Genomic DNA, 25,144 nt, shown 5'->3' with positions numbered 1-25,144 from the left:
GGCAGGTAGATCTCTGTGAACTGGAGGCCAACCTGGTCTACAAAGTGAGTCTAGGACAGCCAAGGCTACACAGAGAAACCCTGTCTCGAAAAACCAAAAAACAAAAACAAAAAAAAACCCAACAACAACAAAGAAAGAAAAAGAAAAAAAGAAAGAAAGAAAGAAAGATCCCAAATTATGTTTCAAATACTTGTGCCTGGATACCACTCAGGCCACAGTGCCTGCATCCAACTCTGAGCCCAGAAAAAGGTGTTGGGGGATGGTCTGATGTATTTTGATGCTAATTACTGCTTGCTGTCTCTGTGGCCCACCTTTTAATTAGTAAAAAACCATCCCACCTGAGCAGGGCAGATGATAGAGGTGTGGCTAAGGGTCCCAAGAAGGAGAGAGAGGAATCCTGGGAAGAAGAAGAAAGACCACCATGAAGAGGAAGGAGAGACCTGAAGGGAAGAGAGGAGGCCGCCATGGGTTAGATGGAGGAGAAGCACATGGCCAGCGTGGATGGAGATTCAGCCCAGATGAAGAACATTAGCAAGTATTTGGGGTTACGGATGGGAGGTAGCTTGATAGAAGTTATTAGAAGCAGATGACATGAGATTGAGGCAGGGATCCCATACCTGCCCCACTATGGGAAGTAGTTTAGAGGATTAATGTCTGCCCTGCCCTAGGTTAACTAAGGCTATTTTAAAATATAACAAGTGTCAGTGTCTTAATTGATTGCTAGCTGGGCATACTGATAATACAGATAATTTAAAAACAACAGAATGAACTCTGAGCTCCCTGTGGATTGCAAAGGAGACGTTCTGGTTCATGTCAGCATTGCCTCTTCCAGGGGCACATTGAAGACCCAGAAGGAGGAATTCAAGAAGCCCAGCGGAGGTCAATGATCGCAGAGGGCAAGACCCGGGGCTCAAAGTCTCATTATGACACTAGAGAGGCTCAAAGTCTATTCCACTGCCAATGTCACTCACTGCCTTCCCTGTGCCTACACCTGAGGACATGGAAAAATAAGGTCTCAGCAGTGTTGTGCAGAACATTTCACTTAAATAAAAATCTTATACCAGCATTCGGGAAGGCAGAGGCAGGCAGATCTTTGTGAGTTCGAGGCAAGCCTGGTCTACAAAATGAGTCCAGGACAGCCAGGGCTGTTACCCAGAGAAACCCTGTCTTGAAAAACAAAACAAACAAACAAACAAACAAAAGAAGTCAGCAGGTCTGTACAAACAGATATTTTTATTTATTTATTTTTATTATTTGCTGAATGTTGTGCAGTAAGGCAAAGGAGTCAGCGTCTCTCAGCTGATGGGAATTGTCTCCAGTCTCTTGCCACCAGGGGAGGCCCCTCCCATAAATGAGACCAAATATGTCATTTGCTTCCTGAACAAAGTACAGTCGACATAAATGTTTGGCTTTTGGTATTAATTGGTATTAAAGGGTGGGACATTGGGCTTGGTAGAGCAGCGGATGCACCATGGGGAAGAGCACAATGAAAATGCCCATCATTAGGTCTTCTCATTGCACTTTTGCTTTCTGGGCCACATTTCTGTCTTAGGAGTATGGGTGGCAACTGGGAGCCCTTGAAACAGAGCCACCTGGGCACCGAGTGAACACACCTTCCCTGGTGTTTTCTCCTACAGTGTTTTATAAATGTTAAACTTCTAGTAATTAACATCTGGGAAAGAATTTAAAAGTCGAATTTTTAAAATAGTCACACTAAAAGAAAATGAATTTCTGAACCATTCAGCAACAAAAGACTCAATTAAGAAACAGGCAAGAAAGTAGGTTTTGGTGCCAACTTTTAAAACCCCCTAGTCAAAGAGACCAGTACATACTGAATTATAACCTCTAGAAATAGTCAGGTAATGGCTATTTTAAATCCTGAGTAAAGTAATGTGTATGTATAATACCTATCTTTGACAACAAAAACTCAATACATAGTCAAAATTGTATGTTTCCTTGGAACATAGAGACTATAGAGCGATCGATACTCGGCTTGCACTGTCTCCATTAACATGCCCTATTTTCTAAGCAAAGTGATTCCTCCTTTATAGTACGCTTTGCTGAGCCCCTCTGGTCAGGTGAACCTCCACTTACCCTCCACCATATGTCTCATTTGGCACCTCCAAACCAGGAGACACAACCTCCTTCAGGTAGAGCTCTGGATTTCCTGAAACACTGGGTGGTTCTGGCAGGGGCGGCAGAGCTCCCACAGGCATTTGGTTGGATGGCTTACAGTCTAGGTAGAACAGGCCGGTTACCAAGACTGGCTTTGGAAACAAGCACTCTGATCAAAGAATAGGAGGCAAAAACAGAGACAACATAGGAGGAGGAGCCCATTAGTGGAATATGGAGTTCTAAAATGGAAGAACAACAAATCGGCAAACTGAGGGAGAAGATTAGAGCCGAACTGGAGGAAATCGAGCACATTCTGGATTTCCGTGGACACTTCCTTTCTGGACCTCAGAACACATAGTGCCAGCCGGAATATTCCTGCTACCTGTGGGTGTAGGGAGCCCCTCCCCAGGACTAGCTGTGCCCCTGGATCGAGGCAAAATAAGAAACATGCCACAGAGTCCGCCCTGAAATGCACTTAATGCAATTTCAGTTCCCTGAAAAACCTTTCAGAAAAGCTCTCTTCCGATAGTATCATCAAGTGAATTTTTTTTTCTTTTTCCATTTTTTTATTATTAATTTATTCTTGTTACATCTCAATGGTTATCCCATCCCTTTTATCCTCCCATTCTTCCCTCCCTCCCATTTTCCCCTTATTCCCCTCCCCTATGACAGTTCCTGAGGGGGATTACCTCCCCCTCTATATGATCATAGGGTATCAAGTCTCTTCTTGGTAACCTGCTGTCCTTCCTCTGAGTGCCATCAGGTCTCCCCATCCAGGGGACATGGTCAGAGGTGAGGCACCAGAGTGTGTGAGAACGTAATATCCCTCTCTCCACTTTACTGTGGAGAGTGTTCTGTCCATTGTCTAGATCTGGGTAGGGGTTTAAGGTTTACCGCCTGTATTGTCCTTGTCTGGTGCCTAGTTTGAGTGGGACCCCTGTGCCCAAATCTGCCTATCATAATGTTCTACTTGTAGGCTCCTAGGACCCTCTGGGTCCTTCTACTTTGCCTTTCTCTCATGAATCTCACATCTAGAGTCCCACTAGAATGTCCTCTCCTCTGTCTCTGTTTCCTGGTAAGTGAAGGCTTTCGTGGGACATGCCCGTTGGGCTAATATGCAGATATAAGTGAATATATACCATTTGAGTCTTTCTGCTTCTGAGTTAACTCACTCATTATGATCATTTCTAGCTCAATCCATTTATCCACAAATTTTGGGAATTCCTTGTTTTTAATAGCTGAATAGTATTCCATAGTGTATATGTACCACAGTTTCTTTATCCATTCTTCTACTGAGGGACACTTAGGCTGTTTCCATGTTCTGGCTATTATGAATAGGGCTGCTATGAACATGGTTGAGCAAATTTTCTTGCTGTGTGCTGGAGCATCTTCTGGGTATATTCCAAGGAGTGGAATAGCTGGGTCTTGAGGAAGCCCTATTCCCATTTTTCTGAGATAGCACCAGATAGATTTCCAAAGTGGTTGTACTAGTTTGCATTCCCACCAGCAATGAAGGAGTGTTCCTCTCTCCCCACATCCTCGCCAGCATGTGGTGTCGCTTGAATTTTTGATCTTAGCCATTCTGATGGGTGTAAGATGGAATCTCAGCGTTGTTTTGACTTGCATTTTCCTGATGATTAAGGAGGTTGAGCATTTCTTTAAGTGTTTCTCAGCCATTTGATATTCCTCTGTTGAGAATTCTCTGTTTAGTTCCATGCCCCATTTCTCGATTGGGTTATTTGGTTTGGTGGTATTTAATTTCTTGAGTTCTTTATAAATTTTGGATATTAGACCTTTGTCAGATGTGGGGTTGGTGAAGATCTTTTCCCAGTCTGTAGACTGTCGCTTTGTACTCTTTACGGTGTCATCTGCTTTACAGAAGCTTTTCAGCCTCATGAGGTCCCATTTATTAATTGTCATCAAGTGAATTTTAAGCAGTCAAAATCAATATAAGATGTGGACAACTTGGGTGAAGAGAGAATCGTCCCCAAGATTGCTAAATCAACATTTGGTAATGACTGGGAAGCACGGGCCACTGAGAGGCTGGAAGAATGGAGCTCTTGATTGTGGCAGATGGATGAGTTTCAAAGACTGACTTTTCCCAGGCTTCCTCCTGGCCCTAGGCTGGTTTGTCATGGATGAATAGTAATTGAATCGGCGCAGATTGTGCTGGGATGCCCGTAAATCTTTCTGCATCTAGCATCGGAGATTATTATTGTGGGCCTTCTGAGATGAGGATTGATCTCTAGTTTATCAGCCTTTTTAAAAAAAAAAAAACAGCTTTTGCTATCTTATCCCATCAGCAGACCTGAGCCTTCAAGACAAAGTTGTACAGTATGCTGGAGAGACAGGTCTGCCCAGACCTTTTGGAGCCCAGACAATCCTGAAGAGGTCCCAGACCTTGGACCTTGACCTATTTACACTGTTGGATTTTGCTTTCACTTTGATCTGATTATAAGCAGCGGTCCTCCTAAGTCTCAGTGTCCACTCCTGCTCCCAGGCTCCTGACTTCCCACAATGATGGGTTGTGACCTGGGAGTTGAGCCCAAATAAACCCTTTCTTTCCAAGTTGCTTTCCCCCCCAATGTGATATTTTAATTAATTATTTGGGAATTTCATACATTGCACCTTGATTACACTTGCTTTCCATTCCTCCCAGGTCTACCTTCCCACATTTGCATGCCCGCTCCCCCTCCCCCACCCTGGCCCCAAATCCACCAAGTCCAGTTTGTTTTGCCCATATATTCATTGGATCTTGGTCAGAGTCCCATTGACCATCCTTCTCCACCTCCTTGACAGAAGCTATCAGCTGTGCAAAGCTACGCTTCAGCATCTTTACCACGATCTTTAAGGACCCTCTTCTTGTCTGGACTGTTTCTAGTGAGGAGGAAGGTGTGGCACAGAAGCCTTCAAAGTCTCTCTCAGGTATGAGTCTGTAGTCATCAATGCCATTGCAGAAGAAATTTCCCTGGCCATAGCAGCCAACAACAGCATGGATCATGAACATCAGTGTGGTCCCCAGTAGCAGCACGCATCACAGACATCAACATGGCCTCTGGCGGCAGCACAGATCAAGGATAGCAACGCGGCTTCCGGCCGCAGCGGGGACCACGGACATCTTTTGAGGAGACTGAACCCGGAAAATGAACCAGATATCCGATTGTGGCTCAGAGTCAGGTGATCTGGCAGCTGGGCAGTGTGTCCGGGAGCAGAACCTGTGAGAGCTCCCGGCTGCTGTACACCACCCTCTGCCTCTGAGCTGGCCCCCCCGCTGGTAGCCCAGACACGTCCAGCATGTTTGCAGCCAGTGCTCTCCTCCCGCCAGCAGTGTGGGCAGCTATAGTAACAGCGGTGGCGCCATGCGCAGGCCTGACCTGCAGGCCCAGGAGTGGGTAGCCGTAGGGTGAGGCGGCCTGGTGGTGGTGGCCTGGGCCTTCCAGCAGCCCCGGGACTGGTTTCTACTAGGCAATGACGTGCTCCTTTTTTTCTGCCTGGCTGCATCCCCATACCTGTCACCCCCTTTTGTCATGGTGTTTATCACAGCAGAGGAATGATGAAGTTGTGTTTTTACACTAGTACTAATAAGTAGCCTGCAGGTACCTACACAGTCACATGAGAAGCTTCATTGGCTCCTTTCTTTCACTTAGTTTACATTTCATCTGGCTGAGGAAAAAAAAAATCAGACCAATAAAAATAACTATCTGTTAAAATTAGTCGCTTGGTTTTAATTAAACCGATTGTAACTAAAGTCTAATATTTTGAAACCCCAAACAAGAGCTAGTAATTAAGTTAAGGCTCATGCTTTAAATGGCAAGGGCCTTTCTGTCCCCCACATGGAATGATGACCAGCACCCAGTGTCCTTACCTGCTTCGTTAACCTAGACAACGCACAGCCAGTGCGATCTGCTTTTCCCCTGCTAGGTTGTGTGGCAGCTGGCTGACCAAAGTGACCTTAATCTCCAAGGTCATTTATTAATAGTATTTTTGAGTAAGGCTTTTGGGAGGTGATTGGGTCACGAAGACACCTGCTCTCAAAAGTAATAGATTAATGAAGTCATGGGTCATTGCTCTTGGGGTGACAAGGTGGGTAAAAGTGGATAAAAGTGCTTGTATCCAAGTCTGATGACGTACTTTAGATCCCTGGGGCTGCCGTGCTGGGAGAGAAGCAGCTTCCTCAAGTTGCCCTGTGACTCTACATAGTCACGAACGCACAAATGCATACCTTCATGCATGCGTGCTAAATTAACGTTAGAAAATGTTGATCTATTGCGGATTAGCTTGGAATCCCTGTAGAAAGAAGCTTCTAGAGGATGAGGAAGTTCTTAAAGGGAGGAGAATAGTAGGACCCAGGTGGCTTGAAGGAAGAAAGGAAAATAATGTGGTGGGGGAAGTTTGGATGAGGAAAGACTGAGAGATGAAAGAGGGAGGCGTAAAGAAAGGGGTAAGCAACAAAAAAGTGACTTGAAAAATCCATATGGAAACCTACTCTTCCATAAGATCCTAAGAAATCCCCCCTTCTGGGTTCTTTTTCTAAAAATGATATATTCATATCACATCCCAGTTGTTATCCCCTTGTTCTTATCTGCCTACTCCTACCCTCCCTCCATGCCTCCCTCCCTCCCTCCCTCTTCCACCCTATTCCCCTCCCCTAGACCTCTGAAAGAAGGGGGGTGCTTCCCCCTCCCCCAACCCCTGTCTGACCACAGCCTATCAGGTCTCATCCAGATAGCCTGTACCCCCTTCTTCTGTGTGCCCACACGGTCTCCCCACCAAGGGGAGGTGATCGAATCTGGAGCACCGGAGTTCATGTCAGAGGCAGTCCGGGATTCCCCCCCACAACCATGGAGAATGAACTGTCCATTGGCTATATCTGATCAGGGGGTCTAGGTTCACTGTTGGCATTGTCCTTGGTTGGTGCAACAGTTTGTGCAGGGCCCCTGGGTCCAGATCCGCCAGTCTTGATGGTCTCCTTGTGGGGTTCCTGAACCCTCTGGGTCCTTCCGTCCCCTCTCCCTGTCCCCCGATTCTTCCATATGACTCTCAGTGCTCGACCCAGCATCCGTCCTGCTCCCCCGCAGGGTGGAGTCTCTCAGAGGACATCTATGTTGGGCTAATATCCACTTATAAGTGAGTATGTACCATGCATTCAGTTCGAGTGGAGGAGGATTTACATTTGGGAAGGATTAGGATTGTGTTTCTCCTGAAAGCCATAGATCACCAGGCAGAACTCCAGCACCAGATGTGAGGTTATCTCCATCTGAATTTACTGGTCAGGGGGATCCCCCAAATCTTCAAAAGAATACAGGAATTAGCCGTTGCTCTTGGATGCCCACCAGAACATGATGCAATGCGTACTTTTGTCACAGGACACAGAAAAAATCAAGCTGGCACTAAGCTGGAAGCTTCTGCCCCACTGTCTGGGTTCCACAGAGTCAGAAGGTTTCCTGCACGGTACTGGGAGAGAAGTCTTCAACAGCCTGACCTAGCTGTGAACCAAGCAAGCTACAATAATGACTGGCCTGGCAAGAGACACCCACTGATGCAATTGTAGTGTGAATAATGTGGGAATAACCAACCACGTTCTCACTGGATTTAAGATGTGCTCTACAAGATATAATTCTTTTGTTGTTTTTGTTTTTCGAGACAGGGTTTCTCTGTGTAGCCTTGGCTGTCCTAGACTCACTTTGTAGACCAGGCTGGCCTCGAACTCACAGAGATCCACCTGCGTCTGCCTCCCGAGTACTGGGATTAAAGGCGTGCACCACCATGCCTGGCCTACATGACTGGTACTATAAACCGCAGCTAAGACCAGTTGCTGGGAATGTCATAGGTCCTAGGAGAGAACCTGTCACTAGCATTTTTTTTATAAATGACACAGTGTCAGGCTTCCTTCTAGATGCCTACTTTTACTCTCATAGATTAGTACAGCTCTCAGCCCTCATTGGAGAAGCTTCTTTTTTGCAGTGGATGATGGTTAATCCAGAGACTCACAAATGGTCAAAGTTCAGAGAATAAGTGACTATGGAGTGCTCAAACCTAAATGGGACATACACATATACACACATGCACACACACACACACACACACACACACACACACACAGAGAGAGAGAGAGAGAGAGAGAGAGAGAGAGAGAGAGAGAGAGAGAGATATGCCAAGGAAGAGTTGAAGGAGAGGCATAGAGGGTTGTATGATCAAAATATACTGCATGCATAATGAAATTCTCCAAAATAAAAAACAAAAGATATTGAGTTTTCTTAGCCATCTGCACCAGCTGAGGGCTTTGCAGAGTCCTCACTGACAAGAAATTCCACAGCAGAGCCCAGTCCTAGCGGATACATCTATAAAGCACTCCCACACCTAAGGTCAAGGAGTTTGCTGTGAGACTGTGTCCTAGGAGCATCAGAAGCTATACTCATAAAGTCTTACCAACATGACCACCAAAGTGTGAGCCGAACAAAGAGGACACCAATGACCATGCCACACTGGACAAAGAAAAGCCCACAAGGCTTCAACCCCACACAGAGAACTTACAGGCAATGAAGTAAAGCTGGGTCTGGGAGAAGCCATCCCACCCAGGGAAGAGTTCACCAGCTGATTAGCTCTGGAAACGTACAGACAAGTAATATTATATGAACTAGACAGGCTATATTTAGTAATATATGAGTATGTCCAAATATATGAACACGTGCAGTAACAACTAATGAAAAAAAAAAAAGGCCATACATTGAAAGGGAGCAGGGAAGAGTGTGTTGTGAGGGTTTGGAGGGAAGAAGGGGAAGAGAGAAATATTGTAATTATAATCTCAAAAATAAATAAAAAAAAGCATCGCATCTCCGATTAACACATAAGTGGAGAGATATGTAAGTCCCTCATAATCTCCTGGTGTTGGCTCACTGCAGTGGGGCACCAAAATTCCCAGTGCACAGAATTGTGAAGTAAAGAAATCACTACCTAAAAAAAGATGTTCCACATCAAGGCCTTTTAACCTTAGGCCTTCCAGACTCTAGAGCATGAGTAAACTTTTGGGTTTTTTTTTTTTTTTTTTTTTTGCAAGTCACCCAGCTTGTGGTATTCAACTATATTAACAACAAAATGAAAAGCAGACTAAGACAGGCGTTATGCATGTTCCTGCATCACGGAAGATGGAGAAATGAGCACTCCTTGGACAAGTAAGGTTTATGGAGATGTCACAAGGTCCCAAGGACAGTGAGGAGGAGGTGAAAAGGGTGGTTAGCTGGCAAAACCACAAGGAGTGAGAATTGAAGTTGGCTGTGAACAGTCGGGCATAGGGCAAGCCTCTTGCTGGGTTCAGCACTGCACTTGGGAGCGAGTACACCCAGCAGCTGACTCTGCCCTGCCTGTCACGCACATCCTTCCTTGAGCAGCTCTGTTGCTTGGAAACTCGAATCAAGTGCAAAGGAGAAGCACTGCAAACCGCCCATCCTAGCCTACTGTACTCTGCTCGTGTCGCCTTTATGGCATTTCAAGGTGAAAAATCTATATTTATCCACCTCTTTTTGCTTTCTCTGAAAATTTTCAGACAGCCTCAGAGAGGCTGTGAAGTTCCTCCTGCCTCTGCTGGACACTTTGCTCCCACGCTCTGACCTATTAGAAGCTGCTCATTGGGCGCTCTGGTTCTTTGGGACTGTGACCAGCCTGGGAGCCACCGATGACTCTGGTCATATCTGCCGCTCCGTTTGTCTCTTCTATTCCACTGTATACCCTCAGATGGAAGAACCTTTACAGTTTGAGTTTCATGTAAACAACTAGTTTTCCCAGCTAATGTATTGCCATTGTGAGAACCTACCCTGAGGAAAAGGCACGCCAGTCTCTGACAGCTTTCATCCACCTACTCCTTTTTCTCCTGCTTAGGAAAAAAGCCACTGTGGGAAAACTCACTTTGCAAGAATCCTACGCCTGAAGGGCCGTCTGGCTGCTGCAGAATGCTCTCCTTTGACAGGAAAATGAACAATTTGATAGTCTTTAAGAAAATAAAAACAGTTCCTCCCATTTTTTTCAGAATCAGGAAAAACAAGAGGAGAATTCTTTCGGGTGGGGTATACTTAAGCATTGCCAATATGTAGATGCCTGTATTTATGTAGTGGGAAGAGGCCTTTGACCTCTCAGCGCTGCAGGTAGGGATTCCTGAATGTGCTCCTGTTTCACGTGTTTGCTCTCCCTCACTCACACACATATCAATTTGTAAACCACAGATCCACCAAGGAAGCAGCGGGTCCATTGCTGTAAGCCACAGGCGGCTGCCCAGTAGGGACACAGAACTGAGAAGTGTGGCCATCATTTACTTACTGGGTAACTGGGGGTAAATGCTCTTGACACTATGCATCTGTTTACACATCTGTAAAATAGGAAACATCTGGCTTTTTCCATTGCTTTGTCTATATAAGAACAATGAGAGGGGTTCTCTAACGTTGCCCACCATGACTCCTTTGTGTGTCCCCCCAAAGATATGGTCATGTAAACATCATCATTTAAAACAGGTATACAAATCAAACACTTACTACTAATAAATTTTAAAACATGTATTTAAAAACAGTTCTCTGGTAGACATACAGTTTTTGCCACTTATTAGGCCAAAACCAAATTTACATTCTAATGAAGAGACAGATCTGCCTGTTTATTTTTATGCCAAGACTTTTTTATTTTACGCAATGATTGAATATTTGACTTTACAAGACAGGAAGTGTCTTTGGAATTGTCTTGCATTAATTGATATTTTGATTTCATAATTGTCAATGCTGAGGACTCCTGCTGATTCACATAAATAGATAGCACAAGATGACAAACATATGTTTGGGGCCATTTCAGACATTCTTGGAAATCCTGTATTACTCCAAAGCCAAAACTCATTTCAGTTATTTATGCAACTCAACTGAGCAGCTAAACAACAGTTTTAGAAATCATGCTAACTCAATACAACCCTAAGGCAGATTAATTTGACACAAGCTAAAGAAGTATTAAAATTGTCATTCTCCAGAATTAAGTCATTGTTTCCATAAGAGCAGAGACCTTGGCATGTACAGTAAAAATGCTGCAGTTCACAGCACACAACAGTCTCCCGTGTGAGCTGAGATGCTCTAGGCACTGTTACGCGCCAGTGTTGCATGGCCTGACATATATGGTGCTAAAGCTACATATGTGTGTTGGTACCAAGGCTGTAGTGAAGCTACACACATGTAACACATGTGCACACTGCCAGAAACATTTCTTGTTCATTGTATGTTTCTTTTCAACTAACTTTTTATCATTACATGTTTGCAAGCCTTTCAATTTTTCTAAACTTTTTCATGATCTTCATAATCATTTGCACGATCTCCTCTGGGGCTTTGGCTCATGGTATAAGCAAGTGTGGTCGGCAAGAGGTCCATAGTCAACAGTACTTACAGGGATAGTAGCAACACCAACAAATGAAAACCCAGAAGCTACCTGGAAAATAACACTCAGCATAGGCTAGAACATAAAACCAACACCAATTATGAAACGTTCTCTGTGAGAGTACACAGAGCCTTTGGACCGACACCTCGGTGTCCTTCCTAAACTTGCCTAAAGTCCCTTCATCAGTAATTTGTACCTGAAAGTTTGAGGAATACTGCAAATCAGAATTAGATGTCTTAACTCTTGTTCACCCACGTGCTAACTCTGTGCTTCCTTCTGTGTTTATTTAGTGCTTTCTGTCCTTCTCAAACCAGCGCCCTGGGCCTCTCCCATCCCTGCTCTCCCACCATCCAGCCACTGAATTTGTCCTGACACTATTGACTTGAACGGAGACCTATTTCCTGTCTACTGCATCACTCCAGTGTCCTTAGTCACCCTTTCCCATGAGTAAGCCCCAGCAACACCTCCCTGGCTACAAAGAGATTATGTCTAGATTCCTTGGACAAATGTACAGCTGTCAGTAGCTCCAGCCCTCCTGCCTCAAGCTAGCTTTATCCATGACTGTCCCTAATGCTGGCCCTACATGACAGCAGCAAGTACCTGCTTATGCGATGTCACCAGTGGCCACTGCTGCTCACCCCTTTGCTTGCTCCCTCCATACAGATTGGTTTTTGTTTCCAATACAATGGCAGAAATGAGACACACCATTTCTGAGCTTAGGTTATAAACGACTCGTTTCTTTGAAGGGATCTCTCTCTTTCTCTCTGTCTCTGTTTCTCCCTCCTGCCTTTCTTCCTGCCTCTGTCCTCACTCAGGGAATTCAGGTGGGCACCATGCTATGTGAATAATCTATGGTGAGGTCCATGCAACACGAGATAGGTAGCTCAGCTCACAGTGGCGTAAGTAAACACAGGCCCGACTCGGATCTTGACTGAAACTTCACAAAGCCCATACGGTGTAGTCACCTTGTTAAGGCTATCGTGGATCTGTGACTCACGGACACTGTGAGATCCCAAATACACATTATTAGAACAGTTCAATGAGAAAGCAATTTAAACAACACCATGATATGTAACTAAAGCAAATGTCATCTTCATCTTCATCTCCTTTTCCTACCACATCTGCCAGCACATCCCGACCAGCTACTGGCACCCATGCTGTAAATCTCTTCCACATCCCCTCTGACAGATCACTGTCACATCGTCCTGTGTGGCAGGCTACATAAAGGTCCTATAACACATGAGCACCTTTATCCTCATGTCCGTGAACAGTGCTTTATATGGCAACAGAGAGTCTGTGGTGTGGTCAGGTTAAGGATCTGGAGATGAAGAGATTACTTTGGATGCTCTGGATGGATGATGTCAATGTCTTCACAAAGATCCTCAGAAAGAGGCAGAGGAACAGAAGGCTGGAGAAGCAGAGTGCTGAGGTGGAGGGAGGATCTATAAACCAGGAATGTGGGAGGCCATCAAAATTAAAACAAGAGTTTAGATGGCCCTGTAGATCCAGCAGAGGGAATGTAGCTTCCTCATACCTTGATTTAGTCAGGTAAGATCCAATTTGGAGTTCTGCTTTCCGAAATTGTAAAAGACCACATAGATGTTTTTATAAGCCGTGAAATCGGTGATAATTTGTAATACTAAGAACAACTAAGAATGAAAACCCAAACACCCTCTTTTCATTTGTTCCCCTCCCCCAACAAAACCCATAGATATCAGTATTAGCTCCTCCCAACCATGTCCGTGAAAATCAATATTTGGCACATGTCAATACTCAGGAAAAAATGATCGGTTGGATAAGCTAAACAGTTTAAATAATCGAAACTATGCCTTAAAGCTTGTCACACTCCCAGGATGACAATGTTTTGATGTGCTGGGAGGTGACTTCATTGTGTGGGTTCCTGACAGTGGGAACCAGCCAGGCGTAAATGTCCATTTCATGAGGTAATTGACCTCAGGGGACTGCCATTGTGTTCTATCACTTACAGAAACATCTTCAGTTGTGCAAAACTCTATTTCACTTTATAATTGAATGTAATTGCTCCCTTAAGGACATTTTGTCCCCTGGTGAAACGTCACTCATTTTGCTCGGATCCATAAAGATCCAGAATTCCTAAACAAGAGTGAAAAATCTCAAAGTTCACCTTTTGAAACAAGAAAGAATGTTTGCGATTGTCCTCTTGTCCTCGGTATGACTGGGTGGATGTCTCCAAAGGCCTTTCTGCCCTTGAGGGCAAAGATTAGAAATAGGTGCTCAAATGAGGCCATAGCCTGGTGAAGAAATACAAGTAAGAGTGAAGTGCAGAGATCCAAGTGGTGGCCCCTGAATTTGTAGTCACTGGCTTCTGGTCTTACTGGAGACATCACCACTCTATCCCCAGCTCATTATGAGACCTTGGAAAATCCACATAGTCTGAGCTCCTGAGCATCATTCTCTGCTCAAACAAGTATTTGATTGGGAGTCGCTCAGAATTATAGTCAACAAGTATTTACTGTGCACCTGGCACATTACAGATAATGATGTAGGTGTTGAGATTATGAACAGAGCACAATTATAGAGTGGAAATTTAAAAAACAAACAAATGAGCTACAAAGTATACCACAAACATGGTGAATGCTGTGGGGGAAAAAAAGTAAAACCCTGAAGCTGAGGATTGAGAAGCTGGCTTAGTGGGTAAAAGCATTTGTTCTACAGGCATGAGGACCTGAGTTCAAATCCCTAGCAGCCACATAAAAAGCGTAGCAGAACTGTGTGTGCATAAGCCAGCATTGGGAGGAAGTAATTGGTGGATCCTGAAAAGTGGACAGTGCTACTGGAAGACACCTGGCACTCACACATGGACATGTGCAGCCACCCATTCACATGAGTGCCCTGCATGCACGTGCACAGCAAACACACAGCAGAACACAACCCAGCACAAAAGCAAAGTGGCCCGTGAGTGTATAAGTGGAGGCAGATAAGGAATGTAGTTTTCAGTAAGATGCTCAGGAAGTCATCCATGAAGGGGTGAAGTTGGAATGGAGTCCGGGGAAGGTAAAGAGACATCCAGATCAGTGGACAGGAAGGAAAAAAGGGTTTCCATGAGCAGAAATAGCAGTTGCAAATGTCCTGAGTCAAAAGCACACTTGGTGGGCACATATCCTTGAGGATTAGCCAAGGGCCAACATCACTAAGATGAAGAGAGCAAGAACAAGAGTGAGGAGAAGGCAAGATCAGATGCTGTTGGCCAAGCTCTGTCTGATAGAAATTGAGAAACACAAACTTCCTTTGATTTTCAGTGCTAAAGACATGGCTTAGTGGTTAGAAGCATGGGATTCAAGTTCCGGGTCCCAGTACCTGCATCAGAAGCTCACAAATGCAACCGCCTGCAACGCCAGGAGATCTGATGGCCTCCCCCAGCTTCTGCCCATAGTTACATGTGTACACAGTTACACACAGACACATAGACACACAGACACAGACAGACAGACAGACAGACAGACAGACAGACAGACACACACACACACACACACACACACACACACACACACCCAAGAGATAGAGGGAGAGAGAGAGAGAGGTGGGGGGAGAAATTTTTAAACAAAAATAAATACTTTAAAAAGTTTTAAACTTCACACTCTTCTAGGTCACACAGAAGATATAGAAATCCAGGCATCAGTTAAAACACCAACAACATGTTACTCAGTAACTACTGAATGTAGGGGAAAGGGCTGACCTCTGCAGAGGCTGTTGAAAAGAGATGACAGAGTCGGAGTGGGTGTGGGGGACTCAGTGACGTCAGGGTAGTGAGCTACAGTGTTGGTCAATACAAACGTGGCTAAGCCGATGGTGTTCTCTAGCGTCAGTCAGTAGACTGGGAGACCAAAGTTGCACCTTCTCCACTCAGGACACTGAATGCAAGTGCATGCAGGAGAGTGAGGAGGAGGGAGAGAGGAGACAAACAGCCCCGAGTTGTAGGAGACCCATGCACATCTCACAGACAGAAGAAAAGAACTCTGACCACAAACCCTCTTAATCAGAAAAGGAAGGCAGTGTTGAGCTCTCGCTGATGTTTTGATGGTTGCCAGGGACAAGGTCTAGGCTACTAAAAACCGCCTCAAAGTATAGGTGGTTCTCACAGTGCAGGGCACAGTGCAGGACACCTGAGAGTCGGTGTGGCTCTTAGCCAGGAGGGCTTTCTCCTGTGTGGGATTTTTTTGGTTTACAAACTCAGTTTGTCTCATAATTTCCTGAAGTGAGGACCTGTTGGGTTGCAGCCTTCTGATTTGCTCTGGTGTTCGGGACGGGGCAGATCTGCACGAAGGTAAGACAGGAAGGTGCCTGTTTATGGGCCTCTGAGTTTGTTTGTAACCATGCTTTGAGTTCCTCTACCTTGAGGAAATTCCCAGCATAGTAAAATCATCAATAACAGTAAAACCCGGAAGTCCCTGTACAGAAGAGGAACAGTCCACCCTAGATCTATCGTAGGAATAAAAATAGCTGTGTAAAAATGTGGGAGCAGCTGGGACACTCCCACCTGTAAGCCATCTGACTAGAGCCAGTCTCTACAGGACAGGAAAAGCAACACACACCCACACAGCCACTGCCCTTCAGAATGGTGAAGGAGTTTACTAGGTTTATAAGTTTGCCCTTCCCAAACGGACTGATCATAAAACCGGGTGTGTTGCCTTCTTTTTAAATAAGACCTTCTTTCTCTGTCCAGTTTTGGGGTTACAGTAAAACAGAGCAGAAGATGCCGGTTTCCTATAAATTCCTGGCCTTAAGCGTGCACCCCTATGCTTCCACAGCCGCCCCCCACAGTGGTAATTACAACTGATAAATCGACATTGACACTTCATCACCACCCAAAGTCCACTGACACGAGGGTTTGTTTATGGTGCCTGCCATACAGTCCGTGGGTTTGGACAATTTCATGATGACAAGGAGACATCATTACAATATTACATAGGAGTCTCACCACCCTAAAAAAATCCTCTGTGCGCCATTTGTCTTTTCTTCCTCTTTGTCCCTGTTAACTATCACCTATTTCTTCTTTAGTTTTGCCTTTTCCAGAATAGTGGCTTCGACACAGCTGAAATCTTTCAGTGTGTTGCGGTTTAGAGCTCCTTCTTTCACTTAGCAATGTGCAGTGTGCAATTTTCCCCCACCAGGGGGTTGAACATTCATTCTCTTTGGGACAGAGTACTGGGTGCTCTGCTGTCTGGACGCACCTCAGCTCACTCACTCATTTACTAGGGGACACCTTAGTCTCCAAGGCAGAGCATTTAAAAAAAAAAAACTGTTAAAAACAGCCACATCTATACTTTTTTTCTGGACATAAGTTTCCAATTTCTTTGAGTAAATAACAAGGAAGAGTGATGGCAGTCTCTTAGAATAGGCATTTACGTAATTGTCTCCCGAAGTGCAGGGTTTTTTATTTCTCACCAGGAGTGAAGGAGAGTTCCTTGGCTGTTCTCGTTTACTGCCCTTTGGTGTCAGTGTTTCTGCTGTTGGCCATTCTGACAGGTGGTTAGTGTAGCCCGGTGCTGTCTTGTTTACATTTCCTAGATGATGTCTAATGTGAAATACCCTTCTGTACATTTATTTCCCATCTGGGCATCTTCTAAAGCAAAGGCATCCATGAGGGTCCTTGGCCTACAGTTTAATTGAATTGTTTGCTTGTCCTCAAAGCTAAGAATTCTTTACATATTTTAGAGATGGTCTGCCCTCAGAAGAGTCATTGGTAAATACTGTATCTCAGTGTTTTGTCTTATTTCATCATCCTCCTAAAACTATCTTTTGCCAGAATAAAATTTTAGTGAAATGTGCTTTTCAGTTATTTCTTTCATAGATGGTGGTACAATATTGAAGTTACTGTAGATGCCCATAGTCATCTAGGTATTTTCTATGAGCCTCCTAGGGCACTCATAGTTTTATGTTTAGGTTGTTGGTCTGCCTTGAGTTAATTTTTGAGAAAGGCATAAATTAGTCTGTATATATATGTATTTGCAAGCGGATTCCCCATGTTTGCATGGAGACTGTGTTCACTGTGCTGGTTTTGGTCAAACATCAGTTGACCGTGTGTGCAGATTTGTTCCTAGGCTGCCTGCTATTCTTCTGATCTATTTGCCGACCATTGACAACGCCACAGTCTTGGCCAACTCTTATAGTAAGCCTTGAAGTGAGGTAGGGCCAATCTCCAGCTTCGTTCTCCTGCCTCGGTGTGTTGAATGTTCACGACTCTTGTTTTTGCATTTGAACTTAACAATGGGGCTGTTGAGATTTTGAGATAAACTGCAGGGTTCTCTATTGCTATTGCCTTGAGTCTACAGATCTAGTGGAGAAGAGTGGATTAGGAAATACGTTTTCTGTGCGGTTCCCCGCAAATGCTACAGCCAACAGGGAAACACTCTTCTTAGGCAAGAAGGAAATCCAGTTCAACATGACTTAGTTACCTGGTGTTGGTTCAAACTCCTAGAGTCTGACACTGGGTAGTTTACTTTAGACATGTTTAAGTACATTACAATTTTGGAAAAAGTTTCTGGTAACAATTATCTCAATCCCATGTGCACAATACAGCTTAAGGTGTGTCTAAATCAGAACTCTCTTGGAAAGCACATGCGACCTCTTCCATAAAGATGGGTTCTGTAGTTTAAGGGCCTAGGATCAGGTGTGGTGTCCATCATACAAATAGCATGGAGCCATCAGGCTATAAAGTGCATGTGACATCTCCCCTAAGGGTGAGTTCTATTGACTGTGAAACAAAGCTAAAGATAAAGGGAAACAAATCTGGGATAAACATTCTGGAGGACGGAGCAGGAGCTGTCCCTAATGACAGATAACAAGGCCCCCAAGTTATTAACTACATCCACTCCCAGCTTTCTGGGTGAAAAACAGATATTCATCCTTGCCATTGAAGAGAAAAACATGTGCGTATAACATTGCTGGATTCTCTAGTGCTGGTCTGTGATCACGAGGACTTCATGCCCTCCAGCTCTCCTCTCATTTACCTCTCTCCTCTTTAGTTAACGCAGGTGTTAGAGCTCCCTGTGTGTAGCTCTTGCTCACATATTGCTAAGTGTATGCCTGGTTCACTCTTCAGTACTAACACAAAGGCACTGTGTTTTCATTTCAAATTCCACTTGTCCGTCAGTGGCAAACAGGAAGCCAGGTGGCTTTAGTTACAAGGGGGTACTTTTGAGGCAGATTTTTCAGGAGTGCAACCAATGCAAACCCTTCATGTCATGTGCAAACACGTGCAGTTTTGTTATTTCCTTCTCAATACCTCCTCTTTGTGTCATTACATTTCCTTGAACTTTCATTTTACTGTTGCAAAGCAATGTATGGCAAATGGAAAAACCTTGCCTTGCTCCTAATCTGGTGGGAAAATTTCAGGTTTCTCATCATTGACTATGCTGTTATCTCTAAGTTCTTACGTGCATCCTCTATGTTGTTGAGGAAGTAAGTCCCCCTGTATCTCTAGCTTATTTTTTTTTTTTTTATCCATAAGGGGTCATTGAATTTTTAAGTGCTTTTTTTCTGCATTCATTGACGGTAAGTGTAATTTTTCTTTATTACCTTGTCAATGTGATGGTTTCTATTAGTTCGTTGTTTGAGACATGGTCTCATGGAGCCCCAGCTGGTCTCCAACTCCTCATGTAGCTACAGATGCGCTACTGCCCCGTCCCCTATCCCTCCCCACCCCCCCACCACACCCAGTCCCTTTTTCCTATCTGCTGGGATTGCAGACGTGGGCTACCACATGCAGGTTATGTTTTTGGTACTAGATACTAGGTACTAGGGACGGAACCTAGGGTTTTATGCATGCTAGGTACGTATTTTATAAACTGACCTACATCTGCAGATCAATATCAGTTTTATTAGCCTTACATACCTGAAATAAATATCATTTGGTGCCTAGTTCTTTTTATACACTTTTGAACTTATTTCACTAATACTTTGTTGAATATGTTTGTATACTTACAAGACCTAGCTTTTGGCTCTGCGATACCTTTGCCTGGCTTTGGTTATATACAACGGCAGCATCACGGAATGAGTTAGAAGGTAGTCCCTGTTTCTGTTTTCTAAAACGAATGTATAGGTAATTGTATAATTTCTCCCATAGTTGTCAGTAAACTCACCCTGGTGCTTTCTGCTTTGGTAGTTATTAGTGATGCACTAGACTTCTTGACCAGATTGTAGCTTTCAAAGGATTGATTTGGCCCCAAGGAAATCAACACCTCTAATCATCAGGAAGTAGTCTAAAGAGATCTGCACATCCTTTCCCCTCTCTCCTTCTTTCTCACCTACCTAGTGTTGGGGGCTTGGGAGGAACTGGGGTGGAGAAGGGTGAGAGGTATAGGAACTCAGATAAAGTAGCCAGAAGTATGGCTACATACGCTTAGGTGATTGGCTGTATATCTATGTCTTTGTAATATACATACATAATATACATGTTATAGAGTTCCCCTAATTCCTGTTTCAATTGCACTCCAAAAATTTTATGTTGTACTTTCACTCTCATTCAGTTTCAGAGATAGTTTAACCTCCTCTTGACGACATTTCTGCCCGGCATGCCACTCGTACACTTCTCTCTAGTCACCTTTCTATAACTGAGCCCCAAATTTTAATGTGGTTTGATTTATAATTTTAATATAATTACAATAGTTAACTTTAAATTACTTCCACTGATAATGTGTTAGGTGGCCCAGGATGGGGTCAATCTTGGTGAATTTGTCAGTGAGCTTGAGTCTGACATGTATTGGGTATTTGCTGGATGAAATAGTCAGTACATTTTAATGGTGGTGGCACTGGGTTCAAGTTCGTACTTACTGATTTTCTGCCTCCTGACTCTGTTCCTTTATCACAAAAGGTCAAAACTTCAACCAGGTTTTGCCTCCAGTACTGTAATTAAGGGCTACTTCATGTTCATTATGTAATGATTCTTAAATCTTATATTTCCCCTTGCCATAAAGTCTGATCCATTTAAAATTAACATAGCTAATTCTACTGCATATGGATTACTATTAACACAGCATATCTCTATTTAGTTGTTTTATCTCTACATATAGAATCTATATGTCTTTATATTTAATAGGCTCCTTGTAGATAATATACTTATGTCTTGCTTTGATCAATCCTGTTAATATCTGTCTCTTAATAGCACATCTCAATTATTGGTATTCAAAATAATTGTTAATATCCTTAAATTAATAATTGTTGCTAAAAATATTCTCAACAACCTGCAGTCTATTATTTCACTTAAAATACAAAGAATAAGCTATATTTGACTTTCATATATTCTTTATATGATTTTTTCTTTATTTTATAAAAAATATATATCTGAATTTCCAATTTATGCTATTTTTCTTTTTGCCAAAGAACTTAAAAATTTTTTTGCAAGCCATTCATAGTGACAATAATTTTCTTCAATTTTTGGATTAAGAAAGCTTTGTTTCATCTTCAGATTTGAAGAATTATGTCATGTAATACAGAATTGTAGTTGAATTTTTTCCTATAAGCTTTCAAATATTTCATTATTCTGACCTCTTGATTTTAACATTTCTATAAAGATTAATATCAATCTCACCTAAGCATCCACATAGATAAATATATTCCTTTGGCCTCCTTCCTGGTATTTTCCTCTAACTTCTGGACATCAAGTTGGGTGTCTACGCTTGGTAGTTTTTCTTTGAGGTTGTGCGTGCCTGCTTGCATGCATTGGGCTGGTTGGTGGGTGGGTCTTATTGTTATTTGTTTTGTTTTTGCATTTATATCTTTGATCCTCTGAGGTTCCCAAGGCCAGTTATAGGCAAGAGGAGATGCATTCCTAGATGCTGCAGTTAAGTGGACTTCAGGGTGGGACTGAGCCCGTCGCTCTAGCGAACACCTGCGGTTTGAACCTACAGAGACATGCACTAGAGTTGGGCAATTTGGATTCCTGCCTTCTGCAATGATCCTGTCTCTGGCACAGGCACAAAGTGAGGACAGTGAGCCACCAAACCTGATAACTAGTTAAGGGTTAAAGAGAAGGTACCTGCAGCATTGACTCCTTATGTCCCCATTTGGTAGGTAAGGGGATGGCCAAGTGTATCAACAGTGCCCAGAAAGGAAGGAAGGGGGACACCAGGGCATCCGTGGGCCATTCTTTCCCAACATCACTCTTATGAACTGGTAAATTCCATTTTTTTTTTTTGCTTGAAGATATTTGATAGGGAATGTTGGAACTTGTAGCCAGAATTTTCTAACGAGTAAAAACAGCCCATAAGTATTAAGAAGAATGACTGGCTCGCTAGAAAATACTTGACGTAGAAAATGATCACAATGACTAAGTGATAGAAAAAGCTCAACTTTATTATAGTACTTGGGTAGCTTATGTTTGTGTTTATAACATGTAGTCTGTGATTTCTTCTTTAACTTTATTTCATTTCTTTTTACTGTTAGTCACTATCTGGAGTCCAGCTGCAAGAATATTTACCATCCTGCTAGTTGGATCCAGCAGTGGACAAGTCCCTCAGTCCTAACCTAGTTATTGATGCTGGAATGAATGTTAATCCCTGGATGTGCTTGCCTTTGTGCGCCTTCTTCCTGACTTTCTTGTCAGAGTCTAAAGAGGGAGGCATAAAACAGAACAGTTTCCACTGTTGAGCCAACCAACACTGTTCTGTCCTAGACAGTAAGAAAGAGACTTACACACAACTGAAGAGACTTCACATCAAGGTGAATTGTATCGGCAAGACTTTTGTTGCCTTAATAATTTACCTGACATAACTTGAGGGAAGAAGTATTTATAGCTCTGGTGGTGTTTCCCCTGACCTGTCTTGAGGCAGAATGTCAAAAGGTGGGGAAAGCAGAGAGACAGACATGGACATAGAGGAGTGGGCGGAGCTATCTAAGTACCTGTGAGCTGTGGTTTGCTTCCTCCACCCAGAGCACACTTCGGAAAGTTCTCAGCATCTGCCAAAATGGCACCACCACATCCACACCCAAACAGTGACAGATACTCCAAGAATTTAACCAGTCAATGAAAAATGCCCCAGAGCAAACATTAGAGTCTAAGCACCCTCGTGTGGGAATGGCTGGCTGAGAATTCTATCGGGTCTCTCTGCAGAAGCCCTGAGAGGCTGAGTGGGACCAGCTACCCAGAGTGCAGAGACAGGCTTGACAGGCGTGCAGAGAGCTTCATGCACTACCATTTCCAGTTATTCAGGCTACAGAGACGCTCCATTAAAAAGTCACATAAAAAAAGAAGCCTTTCTTGGGCTCGGACTCAGATTAGAGCATGGCTTAGCCCTCATTAGAGAACTTTCCTCTTGCAGTGGGTGGGAATTGACCGAGACCCACCATATGCAGAGAGCGCACTCTGTCCAAAATGGGATCATTACATACCCCTTCCTTCAGGGCGTAGGGATTTGCGAGGACGCTGACACAACAGTGAGCTTACAGAGACTGTGGCAGCATACACATGGCTTGCACAGGTTCAACAGGACAGTCTCCCAGCGCTGAAAAAAGGAAATGGACAAAAAGCCCCGCCCCTAAGCAAGAAGCTATTTGCAGTGATCCTTGCTGGCAAGGGAAAAGTTTTCTCCGATGGAGTTTCACTGGGTTTAGCCACCACAGTCCAGGGAAGGCACCATGACCGGCAACAGAGGACCAACACAAAAGCGACTTGGTGTTCTTGTGCACTTTTTGTTTTGTTTTGGCCTTCCTTCCTTCCTTCCTTCCTTCCTTCCTTCCTCTTTAATTTGTTTTGACTTTTTTGTGTGTGTGAGAAAGAGGGAATACATGAAGTTTGCTAGGTACAGAGGTGGGGAGGATCTGGGAGGAGTTGGGGAAAATATGATTAAAATATATTTTATGAAAAAAATTAATTAAAATAAGGAAGCTTAATTTAATTAAAATAAAGAATCCAAAAAGAAGAGTTTCCAGGAAAGAAAATAGAGGGTGACTACAAAGCATGGCAGGTTAAAGGTTAGCTCACAAATAGCACCTCATTCCCCTCTGAGGTGGAATACACTGACGTTATAGAACTCTGAATAAAAGAGGCCTCATAACTTTCTAGATCAGAGAAGTAATATAAAAATATGTGCTTAATACGACCTTCTGCAGTTGTTAAGAGAATGTCTTAGAAAAATGTGCAAATTTCACATTTTTACGTGTGTGTGTGTGTGTGTGTGTGTGTGTGTGTGTCGTGTAGCCAGTAGTCAGAGACAAACTGAGTCTTCAGCACTGATGGGCCAAAGAGAACGTGAGATGAAATTAGAGCAAGTCAGAGGCAGGATGAGGTTCTATTTTCAGAAACCAGCAGCCTCCAACACAAACCGAAAGGCGAGCAGTGTGCAGACATCTGCTCTGAGACCAAGGCCACATCAGTCACTCTGGTCACAGCAGCTCACAGAGGTAGCAAACCTCCATCATCCCATCTGAGGAACCGAGATACATGCTGCATGACAGCAGAGCCCTTTCACAGAGCAAAGCAAGTTTATGCTGACAGGCACACTGCCCCTGTGTTAAGGGTATTTCCACACCATCGGTTTATCTGCAGCCTACATTGCTGACATCATCTGCCCACTCTGGATGTCCCCTCGCCATACTAATCACTCTGGACACGCTTTTCTTTCTAGAAACTCTCCTGTTTTAGCAGCTAATTAGAGCAAGAGTCCCGCACAAATATATAATCTGACTTCAAAAATCTGGCTTTTTGTTTTTCACTTACACTAAGGTTTCCTTTAACCCAGGTTACCATTTTAGCCAGGTGACTGTCAGGCACAGTCTGTGCAAACTGAGTCAGAGAAGCCATCACAGATCCACACGTATGATCTAGCCCTCCGAGCCTCACCTTAAATCTGTACTGGGAATTAGACGTAATGTGTGTAATTGCCTAGAATTGCTCAACAAATAACACGTATTGCTTTAATTAATGTCTGGTAGAGGGAAACACTTAATAGCTCTGAAGGGTACAGCACTCTGCAGCTAATGTGATGGTGTAAGAAAGCACAGGGATTACAGAAGGAGGGAGCTCTTCCTGGTTAATGTTGAAGATGTGGTAACATGAAATTCCTGAATTTTGAAGGGTGGATACATTATATCAATGAAAAGGCTTAAACGATGGATCCCAACAACAGATGTGTGAGGGTCGCACAAAACCAACCAACCAACCAAACGAATAAATAGCTGGCGACAACAAAAGGTTTCTGAGTGCATCATGATCAAATTTTACTTCAAAATCAAATTTCGAATGAATTGAAGGTGCCACTGGTAGGGTAGAGCTTGCCCATGTCACACTGCATGGCTTCACTGCAGCCTTGGTTCGGAACAGACCATGCTCATGTTACTTTGTAAACCCCCCTCCCCCGCCCCGAAGGCTCAGTGAACACGCATGAAGAGGAAACAAAGAGATATAAGGACGGGAAGATGGAGGAGCAGAGCAGTGAAAGTTTGGCCTTTGGACATAGAATTGCTGTTACACACGTGAATTCACGGCATGGTTACTCTTACAAGATCAGGAGAGTTAAAATTCCAGCAGGCAAGTAAGGAATGGAACGCTGAGGGTGAGAAAAATAGTGTTAGCCAGGGAAAAAGCACACCAATTGGTTATCCAATACCAAAAGGTCAGCCCTGAAAACATAAACATGCAGCTACCATTAGATGGACT

The sequence above is a fragment of the Acomys minous genome, assembly GCF_964271855.1.
Source record: "Acomys minous genome assembly, chromosome: 14".
Lineage (NCBI taxonomy): Eukaryota > Metazoa > Chordata > Mammalia > Rodentia > Muridae > Acomys > Acomys minous.
This window is presented reverse-complemented; position numbering follows the sequence as displayed.